Raw genomic sequence first — 10,301 nt, forward strand, 5'->3', positions numbered from 1 at the left:
AGCCCCAGGTGCCAGAACCCCACAACTCCCCAAGGGACCATCTTCTAAATCACAGACTTGGCTACCCAGGAAGTGGGTCCCATGGGACATCCTTAGTGTATCCCCCATCATCTCTTCTCTCCGTGTGCTTTTATTAAGGGTATGACCACTATTCTGACACACTTTGACTATTACCACTTGATCTTGGACTAGAATTTCCAAATCTGTGAGTAGATAAAACTTTCCCCTGGAGAAAGTTAGCTACCTCAGGTATTTTATTTTGCTGTAGACATGTGAACCCAATTGACACTGAAAGCCAAGGCAATCATGCTGCCCGGTGCATGTATCCTTGTTTTAAGGGTCACCACCATGAACTACCTTATGCTCAGCTGCTCACGTGTTTAGTTCAGTTTTGTAGTTGCTAAGTACACAACTGGCTGATCCCAGTGACTTGAGCAAGGCTAGGTGTACTGAGCCTGGGTTTCACACCAAGCTATAGACTGACTCCATCCCCTTACTTATTTATTTGGGCTGCTTAGAAAGCACTTAGTCCCACGCTGAGAAGCAGAGCAGAGTACCTCCACCTCCCTCCTAGCCTGCTGTACTGCCAGTGTCTGATTCAGTCACTTTATCAGACAAGATTACATTTCTTGGGCTTGGAGGTAAGGCTAGTGAAACACGTCCACCTCACAGGATTGCCATGGGAGTTAGACGCATTCATCCATGGAAGAAGGACTGCATTGCTTTTCTTTTCCACACATATTAGTTGTTGTCAAGTACCCTGCTTGGCGCCATCTTGTCCGAATTCATCTGTTTTCACTCTGAGTTTTAAGTTTATTTCAGAATAGTTTTAGAGTTACAGAAGAATCTTTGAAATAATGAGGCAGTTGTCTGTATTTCACACCACTTCTCCATTTGTATCTGCTACCAGATACATATGGCTTCTTGGCTGCTCTTCAACATCCGATGTGACCATCAGATAGGGACCATGCTTTATTCACATTGTCTCAGCCTATACCCGGCGTACTCTTCACCAGGGTGCCATCCAGGGTACCATTTGGTCAATAGTTAAGCTTGCTTGGCGCTGGCAGTTTCTCAGAACCCCTCTTGTTTTAGATTCTCTGGGCAGTTCTGAGGTTTCCTGCTCTGGGAACTTCACAGAAAGTCTGGAGGTGGAGGCTTTGTCACTTTGCTGTTGCAGTTAACTGGGTTCCCAAAATTATGTCAGGTTTTTTGAGATCTTGGAGGAGTGAAGTGCCCATATCATCACACTGTGCAGTGACTGTGTGATGTGACTGTGTTCTGTTTCTGTGAGCTGTGCCCACATCATCACACTGCGCTGCCAACACAAAGCACTTCTGTTACCGTTGCCCTCCATTACCGAGCCACAGTACATTCTGCAGTTGACTTCAGCGTTTCAGAAAAGTTGCTCACACTTGCAATCATAGTACTTAGGAGGCTGTGGCTCTAGGATTGCCACCCTAAACAACAGATTGAGACTGCCTTCAAAGTCCAAACAAATATATCTAGCATTTATAATGCTCTGGTCTTTCTCCAGCCAATAGGAGAACTTTCTGAGACCCTGAGCATGTGCCTATTGTTATCTGCCTCAGACTCCCCACTGCTGTGCACATGCGTTAGTTATCTCTTAGGCTAGACAATAAGAAAGCAGTAGGTTGGATTCTGGAGAAGGAGAGGAGGGAGTTTGTGGCCAGCATCTATCCACTGCCCAGGCTGGTGCTCCGGGGAATGTGACACCAGTGAGACAGACAAAGCTGTCCTTATGATCAGTAAAAGATACAACTCCAAGTTTGCCTCTAGTTCTGGTCCTGCCCTTGTCACAACTCCAGACAAAGATGTGGAGTATATGGAAAATAAGGGAAGACAAAATATGAAGGTTTACCAACTCTGCCGCCATCAGACAAAGCCACTTTCTCAATGTTTGAAATCTAAGTAATTCTGCCTTGAAAACCCTAGGGTATTTTGCTTCCTTCTGACTAATCATCGTGTTTTAGTTGATTCTATCTTTAACTTAAACTATCAGTCAGTTCTTGACCTTCCTTTGGGGAAAATATTGGAGTGGAAATTTTTAGTAAATACCTGGAAATTTTCCATTAAGACTTGCGGCCTCAAAGCAGCTGATAACATTTAAATAGCTTCATCATAGTGAAATTTTGTTCATGATCGTGCATTTTAAAACATCTAGCCAGGGGCTTTGAAAGTAATACTATAACCATGTAATGGTCCTCAACTCATTAAGGTACAAAAATGTGCCACAGAAAATGCTTTACAGAACTTGTTACATGTTTACCAGATTGTTTTTATTCATTGTAAGACATAAAAATAAACTTTATATTGCCTCTGTTTTGTCCTTTTGACTCTTGTTAATATTGCAACTGCTTCCTAGAACTTAAAATTTAGAAATAGCTTAATGATTATTTTCATTTGTTGATTACCATGTAAAATGTCTTGGTAGTGATCATTCCCATAGAAAAGATAAGAGATTCCGGCTGCGGAAAAAGGAAATCTCAGGGCACAGGGTCACTTGCTATTTTCTTTACCACATATGAGCTCTGCAGATCCACGAGTCTATGAGTTCCCTTCAGAAGCAAGGATGTGACTCCAGAACAGAAGACACTTATCTCTCCAAGTTCTGAGGTCTTCTGAATCTCATGCTGTCAACAGCGTCTTTCAGGAAAATAAGTGTCACCCAATGTTGTGCACAAACTATTGCAACCTATGCAATGCTGTGTCCTGCTTTGCTTCAGGAACTTCTCATAGTGCAACAGAATGCAGCCCACATGAGGAAACCTCCTTTAAAGAGAAATGAGAGCCCTTGAGAGCTGCCCATAAGTGAAAATCTGGTGAAGTCAGATCCCTCAACCTTTCCCTCTTTTTCAGCTTCCTTCAAGCCCTTTCTCTTTCTTCTGATCCTAGAGTCACTGTGTGGATGTAAATATCTTCCTTCAATCTCATATTATTAAATATATAATATTTACAAATAATATAAGAAGGACACTAAAGCCGTGTGCAGGTTTCCTGATTCTAAGCAAGTCACTACTTTCAGAGTAAGTGAGTGGGGCTCTCGAACATGCCCAACTTTATTGATGTGATGATAAAAGTATCAGCTTGGAGGTGCCCTTATTTAATTCGTTGCTCTCAATGTTATGAGAACCTTCTTGCTTCCTGGTATCAAGGAACTTGCTTACCTGAATGTCCATTTTCATTCTGAAATGTATCCTGCTTTCCTAGACACTCCCTTGTATCTGAGATGAGAATGTAACGTTACACCCATTTCCAATTTCTCTTCTGGGAAAACAGAACAGAAAAGCTTCCCATGCCTTTGGAGGAAGCCCTAATGAGCAACGTGATTTACCCTGCTCAGGCTTTGGCCTTCACCTCCGGCCCTCTCGGATCACAGAGAACCTGCCAGGTTTTCAAAGTCTGCCCGTTGCCAGTGCGTAATTTAATGCCACCATAGCCATGTAAGATGATATGAACCCTGTAATGGCTAGAACACACACAGCCAAGGAGGACTGCTTCTCTCACACTGGATATCATTAGATAGCAGAGAGCCATGTAGAACCATGTGAGTTCAGCTTGCATGAAGTGAATCTGTGAAGTTCAAGGCTTTTAGAAGTTGGGCCTGGAGAGATTTCTTTCAGCTCTTGGGTTCAAAAATCAAATTTGAGTGCTTGGCAGACTGAGTCAGGAGAAAAATGAGTTCAAGGCCAGTCTGGGCAGCACAGGGAAACCCTCTCAAAAAGCAAATAAATAAATGTCAATGATTAAGATGAGAAAGCTTATGTCTAAAAATTATGCAATTTCAATCTTTCATACTTCACCAATTTATCACATAGTTAATTGGGCCCACCCATGATTAACCTTTCATATTTTCCAGAAAGGGCCCTGGGAGGAGACAGCCTCATATTTTTTTTTAATGGTGAATGAAGTTTGGGATGGTTCTGGATTGCTTGAATCCTTCTCCAACTTCCCTAAGCACTCCATTTAAAAAACAAGCAAACAAAAAACAAAAACAAAAAAATCAAAAACAAAAACAAATAGAAAAACTGAACTCACAAAATGAGAAACTTTTCCAGAAGCCTTATGCTTGTTGCTTTTTGCCAATGTGACACATATCTGGGAAGAAACATTTTTTTATTTAGAAAATGTCTCCTAATATTGGCTTGTAGGCAAGTCTATGGGTTAATTTCTTGAATTATGGTTGAAATGGGAGGACCATGTCCACTATACATAGTACCATCCCTGGGCAGGTGGTCCTGGATGCTATAAGAAAGCAGGCTGAGCAAGCCATGAGGAGCAAACCAGTAAGCAGCACCCTTCCATGGTCTCTGCATCAGCTCCTGACTCCAATTTCCCTCACTGAGTTCCTGCCCTGATTTCCCTCAGTGATGTATTGTAATGTGGAACTGAAAGGGAAATAAACCCTTGCCTTTTCAAGCTGCTTTTAGTCATTGTATTTTATCACAGCAATAGAAATTTTAACTACGATAAACCCAAAGGGGAAAATATTGCCGTCAAAACCATGTTTTGAAATCCTAATCTCTGTTGAAGCTGAAAGGAAGCTGCTGCAGAAAGTAGCCCACTGGAGAATGTGTAGCAGAGCCACTGGCTTTGGTCTCGGCTTTCTTCCCTTCCCTCTGCTCATCCTCAACCTCCTTTCCCCGTGGTGCCTACCAGGCTGTGAATCTGGCTGTTTTACTATACCTTTCTTTCTTCCCTCACTCTGTCTTCTATGCCTCATATCCATGACACTTCACATGACCACTACTTACTCTTGCTTTTCAAGGCATAGCAAGGCATGCCTAGACCTGTCCACTGAGCACTGCAATTTTCAGACCATCCTGGCTTTCCTTCTGCCAGAGGATATGTCTGCCTCTTCCTTCGTTAACTAACTTTAAATATCTTTCAAGAGTCAACTTGGGACTCGAGGGATGATGGCTCAGTTCTTAAGAGCACTTGCTGTTCTTCCAGAGGACTCGGGTTTAATTCTCAGCACACCCCCATGGAGGCCCAGAGCTGTCTGTAGTTCTATCTCCAGTGGATCTGATGCCCCATTCTGAACAGGCATGCACACACATGGTTCACAGACATGTATGAAGGCAAATCACCCAAACAACATTTTCTTTTTAAAGAACCAAGTCTTGTTTCTTCACAGATGTCCCCTGCCCTGCCTCTCCTGGGCCAGTTGTTCTTATCAGCTCTTAGGAGGTGTTCCTATTGCATCCCCTGGGTGGCTTTGTCACTTCCTCTTGATGAGGAGAAGAGCTATTGTCTGTTTCTTGATGTCTAACATTCTTGACTAATACACACAGAAACTCAATTTCGAATTTGACAAGTTACTTATGCCTTTAAAACTCCAAAACAATTATCACAACTATGACCTCAGGAGAGGGAGGGATGTGGAAATTTCAAATGAAGTCAGCTTCCACAGATACATGTTACTAAGAGATCCCAGGGTGTGGCCAGTCAACCAACAAGGTCTTCTATATCCAATCCAGGATGTTGTCATCTTAGGGGAATCCACAAATGTTATTCCTGCAAAGTCATCCAATTCCAAGGCACCAGTGCACACAAAACAGCAGCCTGAATATTTGAGCACCTTCAAGAACTTTTGCACCAAAGAATTAGTTTGTCTACCAATACTAAGGAATAACAGAGGTAAGAGAGCCTTGACATCTATTGAGCCCTCTTCCCAGTGTCTAATAGAGTGACAGATGGGCACCAAAGGAATAGACTTTTGTGTATTGTCCAAGTAGAAGGGGCTGAGGAGAGGAAGTCTAGTCTGTAGCTACCCCTATGTGCTAGCAATGACATCATTCAGTGCTTGGGTAGACATTCTGCCTTGAAATTTTAAATACCCAGATCCTACTCACCCACCTGTCATTGTGAATGCCTTTTTAATTTGTACTTAGAACTTTGTTCTTTCAAGAGTGCACTTGAAAGACAATGGCTTCAAGACAAGATTATCATGAAGTAGTATCTGTGGCCTCTATCTGTGGTTTATTGTCCAGACAGTGGAAGTTAAAGAGTAAAGAACAGAAGAAAGGCTTAGGATAGGTCAATGACAGACCTTTATCTCTCTTATCTAGCAGGTGCGAGACTTGTGTTTGAGTCTCAAGATCACAAGGAAGAGATGCAGGGCTAAAGGAAGGGAAGTAGAGAGGAAGGGGGTAAAAAGAAAGGGTGTTGGGAGAGGGGAAAGGGAAAAGGAGAAAGGGGAAGGAGGGAGGAAAATGAATGTTAAAGCTGCTGCTGCTTTAGGTCAAGGAATGAGGCCCCTTTCTGTGGGTACATACAATCAAGGAATTAAGAATCTATGAAGGACATCTATGTTTATAAAGCCCCAGCTCTGTTGAAGACCATGGATTGCTCACTACATAGAGGTAATGGGAACAAGGGGAGTAAGCAGTTTATTTCTTCAGTGAACACACATGTGTTGATTCATAACTAATTCTACTGGACAGTTCTATTACTAGGCAAATGCTATTGCAACCAGCAATGGAGACTCTGCCTTCGTTTAGAGTGACCTGTGTGATAAGAGTTGTTTCGGAGTCAAAGGCGCCATGGCTATTGATAAGTCAGGAAAAGGGCTTTGATTCATTCAGGAGATATAGATCCAGAGGCTGACAACGTTCCCATACTCCCATTTCCCCGAAGCTACTATGCAGCTTCCTGACTGTGTGGCTTCATTGTTGGAGGTTTCTAGAATGTGGCCTAGGAAAAGCACAGATGGAGTAGACCCTTAGGTCCAAGAGTGTCCCGATGCAAATGCAAGAAGCCAAACAAGTGCCAGAGGGAAGATTCTGATGAGGGGGTTCATAGCATTGAGCATCGGAACCAATATTCTGGCTTTGATATCTACATCCTAGTTATGAGGCTTCAGGTAACTCAGTTTGTTTTCCCAAACCTCATCTGTTTCCCAAGTATCTATATGCCCTTACTTAGGTAGCCAGATGTTCCCTCTAGCCCTAGAAGGAGCTTAAGTGGAGATCAGGGCTCAGGCCACTACTGTCAGTGAAACTCTGCAGTAACAGAGAACACAGTGATATCAAAACTCTCATGGAGAATAAGAAAACGTGCAGAAATCATCCCGGGTTTTTCCAGCACATTCATTGGCTAAAAAAATGAAAAGAAATAAATTAATCTTTCCTAATTAGAGTAAATATTTGAGTCATGATATATCCTCTGAGGCCTGAGTGAACAGAAGGGTCCCATGCACAGAATGAGTTTCCGAAGTTTCTGACTCACGCAAACATTACATGAGCTATTGAGCATACTTACTGGAGAATAAGTCTATGAAGTGAGAGCCAGTTAAAACTACCTTTTCCACAAGAAAAACTTGTAGTTAGCCCTAGAGTGGCCTGCACTTGGGTTCTACTTGGAAGCCCCAACTTGGTCCTTGCTTGCCTGCCTGTGGGGCATAAAGTTAGATGCTATCAAGTTGAATTATTATTTGTGGGTTCACATGTTTCCTCTCACTTCTGTTTCAACCCAGAGGATGCCTGTTCATATTTTTGTTCTCTGTATGTTCCAATCAAGTGTTCACGAAATGTTTTACAAATAAAATATCTAATAAAATAGCCAAGAGTCAAAATTTCACGACTTTAGTGAATTAAAGTGATGGGGTAGCTTACGACATAGAGGTGACAACACTACAGTGTGAAACACATTAAAAGTGAGAGTCTTAGAAGTCAGCCCGGTTCTGGCAAGACAGGCTCTGAGACAGTAGAACGTACTTCTTCCCTTTAGGTACCCAGTGAGGCTGTGTGATATCAGAGATAATTATGTCAGAGCAGTGTGGAAGAAAGGGAAAATAACAACTTGGCATACAGAAACCACCCTGGGTTTTTTTCCAACACATTCATCAGTAAAAATCACTTCCCGTTACTGGGCTGGAATAAGGTGATGAATCCACTCTTAAGTCACCCAGGTAGCCAGATGGTCTCTCTGTTCCTGGGGAGAAGCCAGAGGAGGGAGCAGCCACCAGAGCTCAAGCCGCTGCTGTCCTCTTGTGGCCTGCTGGATGCTGTGCTCTCAAATCCATTCAAGAAAGGAGAAGCCATCAGCCTACCTGCAGCTCTGAAAGCTACCATAGAAACGGGGTTTCTTTTCCAAAAGGGCTGAAAATGAAGAATATCTATGCATGGGACACTGCCCAGCAGGTATTTCTTGCCCAGACTGGGCATGAGTGGATGGAAACATCCATTCCTGAGAAGGAGGGAGGCTGCATCTTTGAGTGGAATTTCCCCACCTCTTAGTGCTGGTAGAACAGTGCTCTTCCACAGGACAGTATATACTGGTTTATTCACTGGGGAGTGATGGGCAAGCTGGAGCAAACGTGGACTAGAAACAAGCAGCTGAACAAGTCTAGATCCAAACTTCCCTCTGCTAAACTCAGAACTACAGAGCTGCTAACAGTCTACCCTGTCTGACCATGAGTCCCGTATTCTGAGTTTAATCAAAATGTACTCACATAATAAACAGCATCAAGTACCAATAATATACAGGTTGCCTCAGGGGCTCATCGTTTAGGACCACACTGCCCCCTTGGAGTTTAGGGTTTGTGTTGTCAAATATCAGAGTTGGGACCCATCTTTCAATATGAAATTCATTCATGCATCACAGCATGAGGTAACTTATATAACATTTTCAACGTGCCAGTGTCTGATTGTCATCTATCACTTGAGGTCAATACGGAATTTTCCATTTGTGGTATCTTAGTGCTGCTAATTTCTGATTTCAAAAACTCCAGTTGGGGAGTTTCTTGTAATGAGTGCTGAGCATAGAGCGTGTGAAATGTTCTGTGCCTTCTAATCCAGGGAGCAAGCTTACTTGCCTTTTTCTGGGTCTAACAGCAAAGTCTTTTGTGCCACAGAGAACTCAAGTCCCTGCCTGACTGGCAAGCAGCTCATGAAGGACAGACCCAACAGACACGCTGATGTTCTCCTGCCCCAAGAATCCCAGTTGAAGACTCCACAAGAACATGTAGAAAGTGGAATCAGCAGGAGAAATACACGAGATTTTCAAAGAACTATAACAGTGCCAACTATAGCTGGCACTGTCCAGAGGCCTGGACCCCACCCCTAGGGTGGCACAGGGAACTGCAGGTGCCACCAGCCCGCTGACCATCAGGGAGACACTCCCATGAATCTAAAGTTAGGGGACAATCTATTTGAAAGGCACCATTCAAAGGCAGCACTGTGTGATGTTCTGAAGGAAGTCACTGGGTACAGAAAAGGTGACTCACAGGCAGATCTGAGAGGCCTATGGGTTATTTTGTCTACACTGAGGGAAGGTTACAATAAGCTGATGTCATTGTGACGGGCATAGTCTGTTTCCCTCTGAAAGAATTCATTTCCAGCGGCGGGGGGTAAGTGTTAGATCTTTTGTTTACCTTGCAGTGGAATTCCCAGCCGTGCCCATGGAGTTCTGAATTGCCAACTTTTGTGAAGTAATCCAGAAGGGTAAAGAATTCTGTTTCCCTTACTGATACAAGAAGCCTTTCTTTATTAATTCATGAGAGGAAAAACAATTATCTTCCTATGAATTTTTTTTCTGGTTACTTTCAAATGAACCAGAAAGAGGGGATACTTGGATGCTCTCAACAATGGAAGCAAGTGGCTGGCCTCATTTTTCAGATACTCCACGAAAGGCAAGCATAGAACTCAAATGCCAGGCAACTTGTTCTGAAGAAGTGTGCTGATTTACCCAAGTTGTGTAGTAACTATACAGCAATCAGTGAGAGATAGATAGATAGATAGATAGATAGATAGATAGATAGATAGATAGATGGATGCTGACACACACAGTTGACTCATGGTGCATGTGTAGAGTCCTTATTGAAAAGCAGTAAGCATATAGCAGATGGGTATATGACTAAGAGGACTAAATATAATGCCATGATTTTTGATGGTAGAATTTCTGATCATTTTGATTCTGGATAAGTAGGAGTTGATAATGGAGAATAGATGATAGATAACTCATCAAATGTAGTTAATGTAATTGAGATGTTCTTGAATATAGAATGTAGTACAAATATATTCAATGTAGATCAGATTAAATATAGTCAACGTAATGTTGTGATAACAGTGAATTAGAAATAAAAAGAGCTAGGCATAGTCACACACCCCCATTAACTCCAGCATTTTAGGTAGCTGGGCAGCCAGAGTCAGAAAGTCCAATGTAGCCAGAGTACATAGCAAGAGCCGTGCCAAAACTCAAGCAAATATATAAAAATAAAAGATGTCTTAAAGTGCAGGAGCTTACGATGGGAAGAATCCTCCATCTTTCTTGGTGAG

The sequence above is a fragment of the Rattus norvegicus genome, chromosome 17 (assembly GCF_021556685.1).
Source record: "Rattus norvegicus strain SHRSP/BbbUtx chromosome 17, alternate assembly SHRSP_T2T, whole genome shotgun sequence".
NCBI classification, from domain to species: domain Eukaryota; kingdom Metazoa; phylum Chordata; class Mammalia; order Rodentia; family Muridae; genus Rattus; species Rattus norvegicus.